This window comes from Pelophylax lessonae (assembly GCF_965119305.1).
Source record: "Pelophylax lessonae genome assembly, chromosome: 6".
NCBI classification, from domain to species: Eukaryota; Metazoa; Chordata; class Amphibia; order Anura; family Ranidae; genus Pelophylax; species Pelophylax lessonae.
Window position 1 is genome coordinate 48,885,223 of NC_138773.1, and position 18,783 is coordinate 48,904,005.

Sequence of the window (18,783 nt, forward strand, 5' to 3'; positions counted from 1 at the left end):
CACCTCCCATTGACTTCAATGCAAAAATGCCCCCTAGTGAATTCAATGCAAAATCCCGTCCCATTGACTTCAATGCAAAATCGCATCCCATTGACTTCAATACAAAAACGCCCCCTAGTGACTACAATGCAAAATCGCATCCCATTGACTTCAATGAAAAAAGGCCCCCTGGAGACTTCAATGCAAAAATGCCCCCTAGTGACTTCAATGCAAAATCCTGTCCCATTGACTTCAATGCAAAATCCTGTCCCATTGACTTCAAAGCAAAATCGTGTCCCATTGCCTTCAAAGCAAAATTGTGTCCCATTGACTTCGGTGCAAAAACGCCCCCTAGTGACTGCAATGCTAAATCGTGTATTATTGGCTTCAGTGCAAAATCACGTCCCATTGACTTCAATGCAAAAACACCCCCTAGTGACTTCAATGCAAAATCACATCTCAGTGACTTCAAAGCAAAATTGTGTCCCATAGACTTTAATACAAAACCTCCTCCCATTGACTTCAATGCAAAAATGCCCCTAGTGACTTCAATGCAAAATCCCATCCTATTGACTTCAATGTAAAATCGCATCCCATTGACTTAAATGCATTAACGCCCCCTAGTGACTTCAATGCAAAATCGCATCCCATCGAATTCAATGCAGTAACGCCCCCTAGTGACTTCAATGCAAAATCCCGTCCCATTGACTTCAGTGCAAAATCCCATCCCATTGACTTCAGTGCAAAAACGCCCTCTAGTGAATGCAATGCAAAATTGCGTACTATTGGCTTCAATGCAAAATCGCATCCCATTGACTTCAATGCAAAAACGCCCCCTGGTGACTTCAACGCAAAACTGCGACCCATTGAATTCATTGCAAAACCGCGTTCCATTGACTTCAATGCAAAATCACGTCCCATTGACTTCAGCGCAAAAACGCCCCCTAGTGACTTTGATGCAAAATCGTGTTCCGTTGACTTCAATGTAAAAATGCCCCCTAATGACTTCAATGCAAAATTCTGACCCATTGAGTTCAATGCAAAATCATGTTCCATTGACTTCAATGCAAAAACGCCCTCTAGTGACTTCAATGCAAAAATCACATCCCATTGACTTCAATGCAAACCCCCCCTCCCCTAGTGACTTCAATGCAAAATCTCGTCCCATTGCAAAAACTACAGCCACAATAATTCTAATTTTGGCCAAGCGCATCCTGAATTTTCGATTTCGGCCTCGGAATTTTCATTTCGGTGCACCACTACTAAATACATATATAGGAGCTGTCTTACCTGTCAAAGGATTTGTATTTCTGTCCATGCAGCCCAAGATTTACACAGCTGTGCCAGCTTAGTGACCTGACTCTTCCCAGCTGCAGTTAGGCAGCATGGCCTGGTCATCTCCCCATCCACTGCCTGTGATTGGATATTAAAAGAGTAGCAACAGGCTGATGGGGTTTTCTCTCCGCTTTTCCCTCCTGTGAGAATGTTCCTTGTGTATGCAGGACATCTGACTGGTTACCAAATACTGCCCTGCCCTCTCTAGGGAGGTCATGTTCATCCTTGGTTTACTACTTAGAAACTGTTTCCTCCCTCATCAACATGCTACATTGTTAAATAAAACCTTACTATTTTTATTACATTTTATTTTTTAGACCCCGTAATGTCATCACTGGGTCTCTGTGATTCTCTATGCAATGCAGAGAGATCATTGCTGGTGGGAGGGGCTGGCAAGGTGCTGTACATAGCTTTCAGAAAACATTCCAGTACCCTGCTTCAGTTCTCCACTCAAGATCCCTGGTGCAAGCAGTGGGCTGGCTCGTGGGAGGAGTTATGCAAATATCAGAATGCCTTGATGGGTGGGTGTCAGTCTGGAGGAGTGGGCGTTCCCGGGCAGGTTGTGTTTGTATGCAGACAGTGGCGGTAGGCGCGCAGGGGCAACCCCCCCCCCCAATCCATGCGTCCGGCCCCCTAACCTACATTTTTTAAGCATGTCATTAGAGCCAGAGGCTCTAATAGGCTTCAAAAAAGGGTGGGCTCGGGGGCAGAGCACTGCGCCCTGAGCCCACCCAGTTGTGTGACAATAGCGAGTGAATATTTGCTATTGCCACACTGATTCGCCTCCCGGCCAATCAGGAAGTGGGTCCTGAGACCTGTTTCCCAATTGGCCAAAGGAGAAGGCATCCTATTGGCGGAGGAGGAGGGAGGAGACAGTCGCCGAGGGGGAAGCTGTCGCTGCCTGGAAGTCTGGAGGAACAAAAGTAAGTGAACTGGCGCCCGGGGGGGGGGGTGATTTGGTGTGGACTGAACTCTGGAGTGATGGGGGGGTACATGGCCAGGTCCGTCTGCAGCCCCCCCTCGACCGATGGAGCACCGGCCCCCACTGTATACAGACCACCGTGGTTACTGAGCCTCCATGACTAAAAGGCCTGAAATCCAATGAATAGAAGGGGCAGGCCAGGGACGGCCAGGCTGGGTAGGAAAGTAATAGATGTCACTGGATGTCCTCCCAGCAGGAAAGAAGGCGGGCTCTATCTGACTTGCTGCAGCTTCTAATGCATACTCTGAGAAGCGCACAGTGTGCAGTGAAAGCAGAGTAAGCCGTTTCAGTCCAGGAGATGAACCTGTACAAGTGATGAAGCAGGCTGAGCACAGACAGCATGACTTGCAGGGGAGGACTGGACCAGGGGGCGGGGGGGCAATTGCCCCCCGGGCCGCTCTGATGCCCGTAAAAAGGCTGAACCGCTTTTGCCACAGACATGCCTAAAGAATTCCTGGTGAAGAGAAGTAAAAAGTCCCCGCCGCTGACCTACTGAGTGCGGGATAAAGACAAGAACAAAGCGCAGGCCTCCCCCCTCAGCATGGATGGTGTAACTGTGTCTGAGCAGAGGCCGGTTCCATGCCACACTGGAGACTCTTCTGCCCCGTCCAGCCCCGACTGAGCTGTCCCAGCTCTCCTCCCCCCAACCTCCCCCTGCTGGCCAGGTCGGGAACTCGGATTCAGCTGGTAAGTAGAGAGTAACTGGAGCAGGACTTCAGCTTATAATGGGGGTCAGGAGGAGGATTGGGAGGGGGGGTGAGGAAAAGTGGGAGCGGGGCCTAGTCACTGCACCATGGGCCTCTGGTTTGGACTTGCCCCCTGGGCCGAAAATTGCTGGTCTGCCCCTGGTGACTTGTATTGAGCTTCAGGAAGTGAGGCTGCAAGGGTTAACTCCCAAAGAGTGAGTCACCCACCATGGGGGTAATCAATATGGCTTGGTGTTTCCCACGTTGTGCCTTATCTCTGTTTGGGTTCCTCCTGACGAGGATGTTTGGACGCTGTGTGTGTCCTTGCTGGAGACACGAGGTTCTGTGCTACCGGAACACCACCTGGCAAAGGGGGGCCGTGTCACAGCCAATGGGTGCTGACAGCAGCAGAGGGTTATGGGAATGCGGTGACGATAAGGCCAGGCTTGGCATCCCTGCGCGGGCGGCCGGACTTTCATCATTTTACGAGACGAGACCTTGGACTTTGTGTTCTGTTTATAGACAAGACGTCTGTCAATAACTGAATGTGATACATAGGGATGACTCCACAGACCCAAACCGAGCCATTAACCTCTTGCCAACCGCATAACACATATAGAAGAATGGTGAGATGTAGCGCCCAGGCGCTGCATGTATGTGACTACGGGCGACGGCATCAGGTTTGGTTGCTGAGAGCGTAGTCACTGTGCTATCCCAGCTCACTCATCCAGCTGTCAGTCATGGCTTTCAATTGGGAGCCAATTGCAGCAGTCACATCATACGGAAGGGGAAGAAAGGAAGGAAGGAAGGAAGGAAGGAAGGAAGGAAGGAAGGAAGGAAGGAAGGAAGGAGAGAGAGAGTGAAGGGAGGAGGAAGAGTGAGAGGGATACAAAAGGGAAGGGAAGGAATGGAGGGAGGTCGGAAGGAGGCAAGGAAGAAAAACACAAGAATAGGAAAGAGGTGGTGAGGAAGGAAAGAGAGAGGAAGGGAGCAGGGAAGTGAGGAAGGAAGGAGGGGAAAAAAAACAAGAAAAATAAAAAAAGGAAGGGAGGGAGGGAAGAAGGAAAGAGAGAGGGAGGGGAGGGAGGGAAGAAGGAAAGAGAGAGGGAAGGGAGGGAGGGAAGAAGGAAAGAGAGAGGGAAGGGAGGGAGGGACGAAGGGAAGGGAGGGAGGGAGGGAAGAAGGAAAGAGAGAGGGAAGGGAGGGAGGGACGAAGGAAAGAGAGAGGGAAGGGAGGGAGGGACGAAGGGAGGGAGGGACGAAGGAAAGAGAGAGGGAAGGGAGGGAGGGAAGAAGGAAAGAGAGAGGGAAGGGAGGGAGGGACGAAGGGAGGGAGGGACGAAGGAAAGAGAGAGGGAAGGGAGGAAGGGAAGAAGGAAAGAGAGAGGGAAGGGAGGGAGGGAAGAAGGAAAGAGAGAGGGAAGGGAGGGAGGGACGAAGGGAGGGAGGGACGAAGGAAAGAGAGAGGGAAGGGAGGAAGGGAAGAAGGAAAGAGAGAGGGAAGGGAGGGAGGGAAGAAGGAAAAAGAGAGGGAAGGGAGGGAGGGAGGGAGGGACGAAGGAAGGAGGCAAGGAAAAAAAAAACAAGAATAGGAAAGAAAGGAAGGAAGACGGAGAAAGTAAAGAGAGATTGATGGAAGAAAAGGAAGAAGGCAAGGAAGAAAAAAAACAAGAATTGGAAAGAAGGAAGGAGGCAAGGAGGAAGAAAAAAACAAGAATAGGAAAGAACGGATAGAAAGGGGAGGAAGGAAAAAGAGAGATATAGAAGGGAGGAAGGAAGGAGGCAAGGAAGAAAAAAACCAAGAAGAATAGGAAAGAAAGGAAGGGGGAGGAAGGAAACAAGGATTACAAGGAGGAAGGAAGAAGGCATGGAAGAAAAAAAGAAAAGATGAGTGAAAGGAAGGTAGAGAGGGATAGAGGAAAGGAAGAAAAGGAAAAAGAGAGAAGAAAAAAACAACATAAAGAAAGAAAGGGAGGGAGGGAGGGAGGGAGGGAGGAAGGAAAGAGTCAAGGAAGAAAAAACAAGAATAGGAAAGAAAGGAAGGAAAGTTGGGGGGGGGAAGAAGGAGGGAAGGAAAGGAAGAAAAAAACAAGAAGAATAGGAAAGGAAGGAAGAAGGGAAGGAAGGAACGTAGGAAAGAGAGAGGGAACATCCTACAGCAGGGGTCTTTGAACTGGCTGGATGTGGTCCTATACTTGCCTTTATACTGCCCTTGGGGCACTGTTCCTTCCACTGACAACAGAGACGGGGAACTAATATTTCCACTGACACCAATGATGGGGCACTATACTTCCCACTGCGCCAATGATAGGGCACTATTCCTCCCACTGACACCAATGATGGGGCACTATTCCTCCCACTGACACCAATGATGGGGCACTATTCCTCCCAGTGAAACCAATGATGGGGCACTATACTTTCCACTGACACCAATGATGGGGCACTATACTTCCCACTGCGCCAATGATAGGGCACTATTCCTCCCACTGACACCAATGATGGGGCACTATTCCTCCCAGTGAAACCAATGATGGGGCACTATTCCTCTGACTGACACCAATGATGAGGCACTATTCCTCCCACTGACACCAATGATGGGGCACTATTCCTCTGACTGACACCAATGATGGGGCACTATTCCTCCCACTGACACCAATGATTGGGCACTATTCCTCCCACTGACACCAATGATTGGGCACTATTCCTCCCACTGACAGCAGTGTTGGGGCACTATTCCTTCCACTGACACCAATGATATAGTTTTTTTTTTATTCCCACTGACACCATGACATTTTCTACTCCCACTGGCCCTAGTCCGGCCCCCATAAAGTGTAAAAGGCAGGAAACTGGCCCTTTGTTTCAAAAGTTTGGAGACCCCTGTCCTACAGCAAAAAAGTGAGAACTGGAATCTAATTGGTTGCTGTCTCCAACACAGTCATTTACCCTTTCGTGGGGGACATTGGTCACTTGGTTTAGCCAAGATTCTAATATATTCAGATAAACAGAAACTTTCCTGATCTGAGTTGAATCGGTAGGTGGAAGCAGCTTACTCATCTGAAGTAGTTACAGGATATTTGCTTTTCTCTTTTTATATATGTCAACATTTATTCAAAATCATCTTTTAACTACACACAATTGCTCTTAAGACATCACATAAAACCATAAAACTCTTCAAGGAAGCCACATACCTTACATAAGGAGGCTGTCAATTAGACTCTGATGTGTGTTTAAATGGTGCTACAGTGCCCCTGTGTGGACAAATAAGATAGTGCATGTGGTGGTTAAAGGGTACCTCCACTTTAGTGGGGACAAAAATAGCAAATAAAGAAAAATTAATAATGAGTAAACAATTGCGACACGAGTCATATTGTAATTAAATGTTATTAACCAGTTCTAGATCGGAAGGATTTGCCCCCTTAATGACCACGCCATTTTTCCCGATTCAGCACCGCGTTACTTTAACAGACAACTGTGCGGTCGTTCAACGCTGTACCCAAATAAAATTGATGTTCTTTATCCCCCACAAATAGAGCTTTCTTTTGGTGGTATTTGATCACCTGTGCAATTTTTATTTTTTGCGCTATAAACAAAAAAAGAGCGACAATTCTGGAAAAAAAAAACAATATTTTTCACTTTCTGCTCTATAACATTCCCAAAAAAAATTAAAAATACATTTTTTGTCATCATTTTAGGCCAATTTGTATTCTGCTTCATATTTTTGGTAAAAAAAAAATCGCAATAAGTGTATTTTGATTGGTTTGCGCACAAGTTATCGTGTTGACAAACTAGGGGAAAGATTTATGTCATTTTTATTTATTTTTTTACTAGTAATGGCGGCGATCTGCGATTTATAGTAGGACTGCGACATTGCGGCAGACAAATTGGACCCCTAACTGACATTTTTTACACTTTTGGGGGGGGGGCAGTGTCATTACTACATTTATTAGTGCTAAAAATATGCACTGTTACTGTAATAATGACACTGGCAGCGAAGCGGTTAATGCTGTAGGTGATCAAAGGGTTATTTGTAATCCTAGGGGAGTGTTTTCTAACTGTATGGGGGAGGGACTTGTGAAATGATCATAGAGACCTGTGATCCTATATAGAAGGATCACAGGCGCTCTGTGATCATTTCAGAGAGAAGAACGATCAGCTGTGTTTACAACAGCTGACCGGTGTTCTTTCTCAGCGGGGAGCGATCGCGGGTGCCCGGCAGCAATTGTGGCCACCGGTCTCGTGTATTGGCATCCCCGCTGCCTAGTGGGGCACTCCCACAGATCGCCGATTCATGCATCCGGGCCAGCCTAGTATATATGCGACGGGCAGTCGGCAAGTGGTTAAAAATGGCCTTTCCTTTTCAATCTGCAGCTGCTGTCATTTTCTGAAAATTCAATATGGCCGCCTGGAGGTGTTCTGTACACAGAATGTATACTGACCACACCACCAGAAACATCATTTCCTGCTTGTGTGATTGGCTCACTGATCTTCCCAGAAGTCTGCCTAAGATACAAATCAGATTTCTGGCATCCCCTGCAACAAAAAAGTTATTTTTGGTGAGATTCTTCCAATAGGAACACGTCTAAAGGGATGCAGACCCAACAGCTTTTCTCATTAGCGCTCTGCAGCTGCCACAGCTGATTGATAATTTTGAAACCACTCCCATTAGACTCACTCAGCACAGAGGAACAAACAATGATTTCTTCAGAATAACAAAAGGTAGGAATCTGCAACAAAGGATGTTATAATCCCTGCAATGTAGGGAGAGAGAGAGGGAGGAGAGTAAAGAGAAAGAGACAGAAGAGAAAGAAAAAAGGGGAGTATTTAGGTGTCCAGACACAATTTGCCTAAATATCGCATGTGATCCTGAAACTGTCATTTCACTATAACATTTTGGGGTATTTACCGCAAAACGCTGAAAACTCTCAGTAAATACCGCATGAACAGGCATTAAACTTAATTTACACAAGCAAATAAATATTGAAATGCATGCGGTAATTAAAGAGGTTGTAAACTCATTAAAAAACATTTTTTTTTCCAACCTGAAAGAGAAACACATAATGAGCTAGTATGCATCGCATACTAGCTCATTATGAAATACTTACCTTAGAACGAGCCCCCGCCGTGCCGCCTGCTTACCGGTATGACGGGCGACATGTTCAGTCGCCCGTCTTCCGGGATCGCAGCATCCGGCCATCTGATTGGCCGGACCCGCGATTACGTCACTCCCGCGCATGCCGCGGGAGCCGACGGTCACAGCACGGGGCTCTGAAGGATCGGCACCGGCGGCCGTTCCTTCAGAACGCATGCGCCAGTGATGTCACTGGCTGCATTTAAGGTAAATATCTCCTAAATACATACATGTTTAGGAGATATTTACAGTACCTATAGGTAAGCCTTATCATAGGCATACCTACAGGTATAAGTTGCAGAGGAGGGTTTATTTCCTCTTTAAGTAGTGGTCCAGGCATGCGGTATTTAAGGAACGTGTATGATTTTAACAGGTTGTTAAGGAGCGGGTGTCCGCCGGCATCCTTAACAACCAGTAACTGTCATAGTTGTTAAGGAGCGGGCTGCCGCCGCGTCCTTAGCAACTGATGAGTCATCAGGGTTCCTCACTGTCAGCTGAATGTAAAGAAAAGAATTGCCAACAGTGGCGGCTGGTGCTCAATTTTTTGGAGGCGGTGGCAAACAAACCCCCCGCCAGGTCCCCCATTTACTGTTGCGGCTTCCCAGGCTAATCCGGTCTTAGGGTCCGCCTCCTGTCCTAATTGGCCAGGAGGAGAAGCCAGAAGACAATAGCGAATATTGATTTGCTAATGTCACAAGTGGGTGGGTTCTGCGTAGGTTCTCTGCTTGCCAGCATTAAGAAATCAGGGCAAAAAATGGCATTGAGTTCCCCCCCCAATCCATACCAGACCCTTCGGGTCAGGTATGCAGGGGCTGACTGGCAACCTTCGGCCCAGGGGGCAGGTACAAACCAGAAGCCCATGGTGCAGCGAATCAGCCCCCCTCCCACTCCCCCTCTTCCCAGCCTCCTCCTGAACCCCCATTACAGGCTGAAGCTCCACTCCAGGTACTCTCTACTCACCGGCCAAATCTGGGTTCCTGACCTGGCCATCAAGGGACGGTTGGGGGGAGCTGGGACAGCTCGGTTGGGGAGAGCCTCCAGTGGGGCATGGAACCGGCCTCTGTTCAGACACAGTTTACCCCATCCATGCTGGAGGGGGGGCGGGTTGCGCTCTGTCATTGTCCTCATCCCGCACTCAGTAGTGGGGAGTTTTTACTTCTCTTCACCAGGAATCCTTTAGGTATGTCTGTGGCAGAAGCAGTGCAGCCTTTTTACGGGGCATCAGAGCGGCCCAGGGGGCAATTGCCCCCTGGCCCAGTCCTCCCCTGCAGGTATGGATTTTGAGGGGAACCCCCAAGCAAACATTTTTTCAAAAATGGCATGGGGTCCACCCCAAACAAGGGGGTCCCCAGATCCCCCCCCTATGTGAATGGGTACGGAGTACATAGTATCCCTACTCATTCACCAAAAAAGTGCTCAAAAGTAAATAAAAAGGCAGACACAGTTTTTGACATTACTTTATTTATTACTTTATTTTAAAAAAAAAGTCCCTCGGTATAGATGCATCTCAGTCATGCACCCCAGGCTGCATGCTCGGATAAGGGTCTGGTATGGATTTTGGGGGGGGGGGCCCACGCCATTTATTTAAAATTTTGGCATGGGGGTTTCCGCTCAAAATTCATACTGGACCCGAAGGGCCTGGTATGAATTGGTGGGGTTGATGATATTTTTTCCATGGTTTTCCATGATATTTTATTGCCGGAAAATCTTTTGTTTACATTTGCTTGTCAGCTGATGTCTCACTGGTTGTTAAGAACGCGGCAGCCGCCTGCTCCTTAACAACCAGCTATTTACTAATGGTTGTTAAGGACCCCGGCTACCGCCAATTGCATCAAGCTTTTATTATTAAAGTAAGCGCATCACTTCATAAAATTGCGCATGCAGTGTTTTAGTAGTGCTTTTTTGTAAATGCCAAATTTTGTTTTTGAAAAAATGCTGAGCGCTATTTTATCGCAATTATTAAAGTGGCAGAGACAGCTTTGTGAATGGAGCCCTGAAAAGGAGGGGGACGGGGGGAGACGAATTAATATATTGGGTAAGGAAGAAGGGGAAAGAGGGGTGGTAAGGAGAGAGAGAGGGGTAAGAAAATTAGAGGGAAGGAGAGAGGGAGAAGGAGAGAAAGTGAGAGATAGAAGGAGAGAGAGGGAGAAAGAGAGGGTGAAGGAAAGAGGATGGGGGAGGAGAGAGAGGGGGGGAGAAGAGAGGGACAAAGGGGTGGGGGAGAGAGAGGGGAAGGTAAAAGAGAGAGAGAAAAGGAGAGAGAGAGAGGAAAGGAGAGGAGAGGAAGAAAGAGAGAGGAAGGAGAGAGAGAGAGGAGGGAGGGTGGGAGGGAAGGAGAGAGAGAGGGAAGGAAGAAGAGAGAGAAGGGGAAGTGTGAGAGAGAGAGGGGGGAGGAAGGAAAGAGAGAGAGAAGGAAGGCGAAAGAGAGCGAGAGGGAAGGAAGGAGAGAGCAAGAGGGAAAGAAGGAGAGGGAGGGAAGGAATGAGAGAAAGAGAGGGGGAAAGAAGGAGAAATAGGGGGGAAATAAAGGAGAGAGAGGGAAGAAAGGAGAGAGGGAAGGAAGGCGAGAGGGAAGGAAGGAGAGAGAGGGAATGAAGGAGAGAGAGAGAGAGAGAGAGAGGGGGAAGGAAGGAGAGACAGAGAGGGAAGGAAGGAGAGACACAGAGAGAGAGAGAGAGATAGGGAAGGAAGGAGAGAGAGAGTGGGAAGGAAGGAAGGAGAAAGAGAGAGAGGGAAGGAAGGAGAGAGAGGGAATGAAGGAAGGAGAAAGAGAGAGAGGGAAGGAAGGAGAGAGAGGGAATGAAGGAGAGAGAGGGAAGGAAGGAGAGGAAGGAAGGAGATAGAGAGAGAGAGAGAGATAGTGAAGGAAGGAGAGGGAAGGAAGGAGAGAGGGAGGGAAGGAAGGAAGAAAAGAGAGAGAGGGAAGGAAGGAGAGAGAGAGAGAAGGAAGGAGAGAATGAGAAGGAAGGAGAGAGAGAGAGAGAATAGAGAGAGGGAAGTAGAGAGTGAGGTGAGGGTGGAGAAAAAGAGAGGGGAGAATAGAGAGAAAGAGAAAGAGGGAAGGAAAGAGAGAGAGAATAGAGAGAGGGAAGTAGAGAGAGAAAGGGGGGAGGAGAGAGAGAGATTGAAGTAGAGAGAGAGAGCGTGAAGGAGAGTAGGATGTTGGGTCGCGGTCTGGTATCATCTGATTTGGGGCACATACCTCAGTTAGTTGAGGTGCAGATTGAATTAGCTCTCCAAATTTCACTTTATTTTACAGTTGGCACAGGGAGAATCCATTGCTGACAGGTTGCTATGGGTTCCTGAACTTTGCACAATGCTAAACAACCTGGGGTGAGTCATGTGACCCAATATTAGTAACGAGCACCAAATAACGACACCACCACAAAGGGGGTAAATATTATAATATGTCTTTATTAAATATTGATATATGTATTTCTATACTACTCATTACCACCAGTGCATTCCTTACAATGAGATGCTTCGCCCGTCACCTCATGATGATATCACAGTGTCAGCTCTTAATCACATTGCACACCAAAATCATCTCTGAGAGAAGAATTACCTCAGACAGTCTGTGGTGCCCATAGCAACCAATCAGAAGTCTGAGACAATTCTAGCCCTTTCAGAATTGTGGCCCTCAGTTGCGGCCCCCTTTATAGCCCTCCCTGAAGGGCCCCTTCATGCTACAATGGGAGAATATAGGAGGTAATAGGGTTGCAATGAGAAACAGGAATATTTCTCCCCCCAGACACAGGGATAGACCAGAATTACGGTTCCCACCATAATAAAGGTTTAAAGCAAAAGCCAAAATGTACACAATGGAGTAAATTTATAAAACCAGCATGGCTGACAACACAGCAAACCCAATTCTATATGATGATGACTGTTATTTTACCATTTTCTGAGGTAAATAATCAGCAAAATAGCATTTTCCTGAAACTACCCAGCTTCTCAGTTTGCTCAACACTTGGTTTTTTTGACTTTTCATGAGGTAAATATTGAGTTTTCCCCCAAAACATCTGTGGCAATTCCTATTTTTCTATAGCTTCAAACATGTCTATGTAATACATAGTTGCCAAGGATCCCTAATTTCCAGGAACAGTTCTTCACTTTCGAAATGTATTTAAGCAAGTGTCTCTCAACCACTAGGCCATGGCCAGCTGTCAGGCCACGGCTTCCCTCTTCCCGGGCCTATAGCCAGCTTCAGATCCCCACAATGCCTCCCAGCTCCCACAGAGCCACAAACTACTATAATTGCCAGCAGTGGCTCTCAGCCCCCCCATTGTTGGGGTATGGCGGGTTTGAAAGAATTTACCAGGCCCTGGTCCCTGGTCTAGGGATAGTACAAATACAACTGGCCAGCTTTCACTGGCTGATCAGCAAAGTGTCCCTGGAAATTCATTTTAAATATTGGTAACGATGTCTTATATAATAATAATATAAGATCTATGGGACTTCAGCACTCTACCACCGCTAAATGTCCCCCACTGCCTACACCTATGTCCTTTATGGCTGACATAGAGAGACTAGGCCTCAAATGTAAAAGAAAAACACTTGCGTTGCCCAGAGAAACGAATCACATTCTCCTCTTATGGTATCAGTGTAGAATTAAAATGAAAAGTATAATCTAGTTGCTAGGGGCAATGCAGACAGTTTGGCCTTCAGAGGCCCTCAGAGTTTGGGCTTCAGAGGCCCTCAGAGATTGGCCTTCAGAGGCCCTCAGAGATTGGCCTTCAGAGGCCCTCAGAGATTGGCCTTCAGAGGCCCTTAGAGTTTGGCCTTCAGAGGCGCTCAGAGTTTGGCCTTCAGAGGCCCTCAGAGTTTGGCCTTCAGAGGCCCTCAGAGTTTGGCCTTCAGAGGCCCTCAGAGTTTGGCCTTCAGTGGCCCTCAGAGTTTGGCCTTCAGTGGCCCTCAGAGGCCCTCAGAGTTTGGCCTTCAGTGGCCCTCAGAGTTTGGCCTTCAGTGGCCCTCAGAGTTTGGCCTTCAGAGGCCCTCAGAGTTTGGCCTTCAGAGGCCCTCAGAGTTTGGCCTTCAGAGGCCCTCTTCCATGTCTGGACCGTAGGCAGTGCTCAGCAACAACTATATATATCCCCAAAATCAGAGGAAATGTAACTGTGCTGCCACTGATCAAATAACAGCTAGGCCTCATTTAGACTAGCGGTTGAGGAGCAATAAAAAAGCGCAGTTGAGCAGAGTTTTTAGCAACCCCCAATCGCCCCTTTTAGATGCAATGGCAGCGAAAGGGGGGTGTTCACATGACGCAGTTGCGATGCTTCACAGCAAAAAATCATCCAACCTGTAGCAACTGGCAGGTGCCCGCAGAGCTCGATCTATTCAAGCAGTTGGGGAAGCGCCACAAACGCCCTGCATGTGGTTGAGGCACATTTTTCAGCAATAATGGGGTAAAACAGCCATTAAGGAGGTGTCACATCCTCCCCTCAAGGCCTGTCAATAGCCTCTGAAAAACTATCCTAAAGCAGATCATTTTTCAGAGAAACGGCAGGTCTACACCTGTAGTCTCAAGGGCTAGTTCACACCACATGCAGTTCAGTGCGTGTTTTTTTCTGCATCAAAAACACATGGATAGTAGGTTAAATGGTTTTCAATGGCATAGTTCACACCAGTGCAGTCAGTTCCACTGTGTTTCAGTCCCAGAAAAAAAAAGTAGAGCATGCTGCATTTTTTCTGCACTGGACTGTACTGGAACGCAATAAAACACATCAAAAACGCACCAGAACGCACAAAAAAAAACCACACCGGAAAACACATGTCTTTATTCAGGGCCAATTCACACCACATGTAGTCTAGTGAATTTTTTTTCTGCATCAAAAATGCGTAGAAAGCTGGTTATATGGTTTCCAATGGCATAGTTCACACCAGTGCAGTCAGTTCCAGCGCGTTCCAATTCCAGAAAAAAAAGTAGAACATGCTGCATTTTTCCTGCACTGGAACGCACCTAAATGCATCAAAAACACACTGGAACGCACCTAAATGCATCAAAAATGCACCAGAACGCACTTAAATGCATTAAAAACACAATAGAATGCACTTAAATGCATCAAAAACACACTGGAATGCACCTAAATGCATCAAAAATGCACAGGAACGCACATAAATGTTTTAAAAATACAATGGAATGCACCTAAATGCATCAAAAACGCACTGGAAAGCAAATGTCCCTATTTAAGATGAAGAAAAACAAAGGGGACAAAGCACTGGAATGCATCACAAATGCACCGGAAACACATCAAAAAGGCGCATGCAGAAACTCACCCGGAACCTATAAGGACTGCGTTTCTGTGGTTTGAACTGGCCCTCAAAGTTATGAAAAAAGAGGGGGGGGGGGATGCACTGGACTGCATCAAAAACACGCATGCAGAAAAGCATGCGGAACGCATTTCTATGTCGTGAAGTGGCCCTTAGCCTGGGTCCACGCAACTGCGATACAGGAACCAGCGCGATTGTTCTCGCATCGCATCTCCCCCGCAAGCAGTTCACACTGCCCTCTGTGAACCACTGCGAATATCAATACAAAGTTAATGACACCCCATATCGGTTTCGCAGATCGCAGTGCAAACTAAGAATTCGGACAGGAATTGGTGTGATCACCCATGCGACTTGAGTCCAGTGCGGGGCAAAAAAATGGTTCCTGCCTCTTTTTGGTGCGAATCCAATGTGAGTTCAGCCATACAAACTGTATGGCTGAATTTGCATTGCACAGACATTGCATGTGATCTACACAGCATGTGGTGCGATTCACATGCGATGTCTTTCAAGGTCATTCAGTGCCAAGGGCGAACATGGCAAGCTGTGCCCCCCACCCCCATCATGTCTGTGTTCACAATAGTGTGAACCCAGGCTCAAGGAAAGGACTATTTGTTAAACATAGGCTTGGATTTATCCAAAAATGCTAAAAATGCACCAAAAAAGTTCATTTAAACAACATGAGAATTCTCCGAACTTAGCAAAGGCCTGTTAGTTATCAATTGAAAATAACAGGATTCACTTCTAGATCAAAAAATGGGAACACAAACTGGCAAATCCAGAGGAATGGGAACAGGAGTAGAAGCTAAAGCTAAGGCCAAACTAATAACTCAATGACAAAAAAAGTTAAAGTGGGAAAAATAATCACATAACTCCTAAGAATATGACAAATATAATCAATAAGACACTTGAGCTCTATTTATAAAACATTCATTGGACGAATGTCATACAAATTTGTCCCTGGTGCGCCAAAGTTAGCCGTAATTTCTCTAATAGATTGAAGCAGTATTGTTTCCTATGAAGATCATTCATAAAACAATACTGCATTTTGGCCACTAGATGGAGCTGACGATCAGAGGAATTATTCCATTACAGAAATTACAGACAAAGTTTGTGCAGCCTGTGTGCGACAATCGTCCAATGAATATTTTATAAATAAATACCTTTCTGCCCCCCGAGTATTCATAAACTGCCCACCAAGGAGAGTCTGGGTTAGATTTATACAAGGTGCAGAAGATATATACAAGTCCACTGTGCAAATCCCTTGTTCGAAACAAATAAAAATTCACAAAAAGCACCAAACACTAAAATTAAAATAAAGGGAAAAGTAGGCAAAACAAAGATAAAAGTTTAAAAGTATTAGTAAAAATTAAAAACTATAACACGTTATCTTATTTATTAGTTAACCCCTTGCAGGAGTGACGTCCTCCCGCACCGGCCAATGAAGATAGCCAAAGACCGACACACAGGAGAGATGGCAGCGAGGAACGGGACTATTGAAGTGAAGGTAAGTTTAGTTTGGCTTTAAAGGCCACTCCCCCAGCTGCTATGGGTATGGCTGCTGGGAAGATGTTAAGTCCCTGTTCATGTAATTTATTGCACGTCAGTCCTCACACAACAATGCAGGACAAGTAGAATCCTATTATTGGGTCTAGGCCCATTCATACCTATGCACTGCGGTTGGACAGAGGTGCAGGGGCTTCTTTTAGTGCAACATTTTGTGCATTTTTGGCCCTGTAGATTTCAATTGGAGTGCATAAAAAACATATGAAAACAACATAAAACCAAATAAAATTAAAAAAACACTTGAATAACGCATGAAAATGCAGACACACACGTGTGAACCTAATAAAGGATGACTGCACTCAAGGCACAGATCCTTTTGATACTTTTTGAAATGTATGGACCTCTACCAGACTGCACAGCCAATAGGGTGTCATTGTCCCGCCAACGCCGCTTCCCAGAAGGTTGGGTGCAGCAACACACAGATGATTTATTGCAGCAGCAGAGTGCTGCTGTGCAGAGGAGGCTAACATATAGACAGATTGAGGCACTTATGTTAGCTGTATTAAAAAAAAATATATATATATATATATGTCAGTGGAAGTACCTTCCATCGGTAGTTTGTAACTATAGGTAAGTTTATAATAAGGCTTACCTATAGGTTACTGTATTTATCTCCTAAACTTGCCCCGTTTATGAGATATTTACTGTACAGCGCATGCAGAAAGTATTTCCAGTGCTTAACTTTTCCACATTTTATGTTACAGCCTTATTCCAAAATGCATTCAATTCATTATTTTCCTTAAAATTCTACAAACAATACCCCATCATGACAACTTGAAAGAAGTTTGTTTGAAATCTTAGCAAATTTATTTTAAAAAAATCCTATTCACAGCCTTTGCCATGACACTCAAAATTTAGCTCAGGTGCATCCTGTTTCCACTGATCATCCTTGAGATGTTTCTACAACTTGATTGGAGTCCACCGGTGGTAAATTCAGTTGATTGGACACGATTTGGAAAGGCACACACCTGTCTATATAAGTTCCCACAGTTAAGAGTGCATGTCAGAGCACAAACCAAGCAATGAAGACCAAGGAATTGTCTGTAGACCTCAGAGACAGGATTGTATCGAGGCACAGATCTGGGGAAAGGTACAGAGGAGTTTCTGCAGCATTGGAGGTCTCAATAAGCACAGTGGCCTCCATCATCCATAAATGGAAGAAGTTTGAAATCACCAGGACTCTTCCTAGAGCGCCCGGGCCAAACTAAGCAATCGGGAGAAGGGCATTAGTCAGAGAGGTGACCAAGAACCCGATGGTCACTCTGACAGAGCTACAGCGTTTCTCTGTGGAGAGAGGAGAACCTTCCAGAAGAACAACCATCTCTGCAGCACTCCACTAACCAGGCCTGTATGGTAGAGTGGCCAGATGGAAGCCACTCCTCAGTAAAAGGCACATGACAGTCCGCCTGGAGTTTGCCAAAAGGCACCTGAAGGACTCTCAGACCATGAGAAACAAAATTCTCTGGTCTGATGAAACAAAGATTAAACTCTTTGGCCTGAATGGCAAGCGTCATGTCTGGAGGAAACCAGGCATTGCTCATCACCTGGCCAATACCATCCCTACAGTGAAGCATGGTGGTGGCAGCATCATGCTGTGGGGATTTTTTCAGCGGCAGGAACTGGGAGACTAGTCAGGATCGAGGGAAAGATGAATGCAGCAATGTACAGAGACATCCTTGATGAAAACCTGCTCCAGAGCACTCTGGACCTCAGACTGGGGTTAAGGTTCATCCTCCAATAGGACAACGACCCTAAGCACACAGCCAAGATAACAAAGGTTACAGGACAACTCTTTGAATGTCCTTGAGTGGCCCAGCCAGAGCCCAGACTTGAACACAATTGAACATCTCTGGAGAGATCTGAAGATGGCTGTGCACCGACGCTCCCCATTCAACCTGATGGAGCTTGAGAGGTCCTAGAAAGAAAAATGGGAGAAACTGCCCAAAAATAGGTGTGCCAAATTTGTAGCATCATACTCAAAAAGACTTGAAGCTGTAATTTGTGCCAAAGGTGCTTCACCAAAGTATTGAGCAAAGGGTGTGAATACTTATGCAGGTTTTATTTTTTTAAAAATTTGCAAAGATTTCAAACAAACTTCTTTCATGTTGTCTTTATGGGATATAGTAGTAATTGTAGAATTTTGAGGGAAATAACGAACTTAATCCATTTTGGAATAAGGCTGTAACATAAGAAAATGTGGAAGAAGTTTCCGGATGCAATGTGTATGCAGCCGCTGACGTCATTGGCGCATGCGCGGGAGTGACGTCAGGTCATTTCAGCCAGTCACATAGCCGGAGTCAGTGGACCCAGAAGGAAGACGGGTGAAGATGGATGCGGCCTCCAGTGCTGACAACAAGAGCTTCATTTTCAGGTAATTATCACATAATGTGGCAGTATGCGATGCATACTAGCACATCATGCCTTTACTTTGCAGGTCAGAAAAAAAAAAAAGGCAGCGCACTTCCTCTTAAAAGGAATACACAACTGCATTAAAGTGGTTGTAAAGCCTTGCATATACCCAGTGAAGTGACTGCCCTCAGGTGATACACAGAGATGAAACAAATCATCCTACATAAGTTGTACCTGTTTATCTTCAGCTATGTTTCCACTACACTCATTCAAAGTGCAGAATATACACAGGATCTCTCTGCTCTGAAAAACAGGGGACGGAGAGCTGAAGGTACAGTATATCAGTGAGGAGAGCTTAGGTTGTCAATTAGCTGCGAAGTCCCTCCCCTGTCACCTTTTTTCCCTTGGTGTCAGGAAAACTTGTGAGAAGTGACTAATGCTAATAGCAGAGGAAGGAAGCAACAGACAGAAATGACACTTAGTGCTTCGGA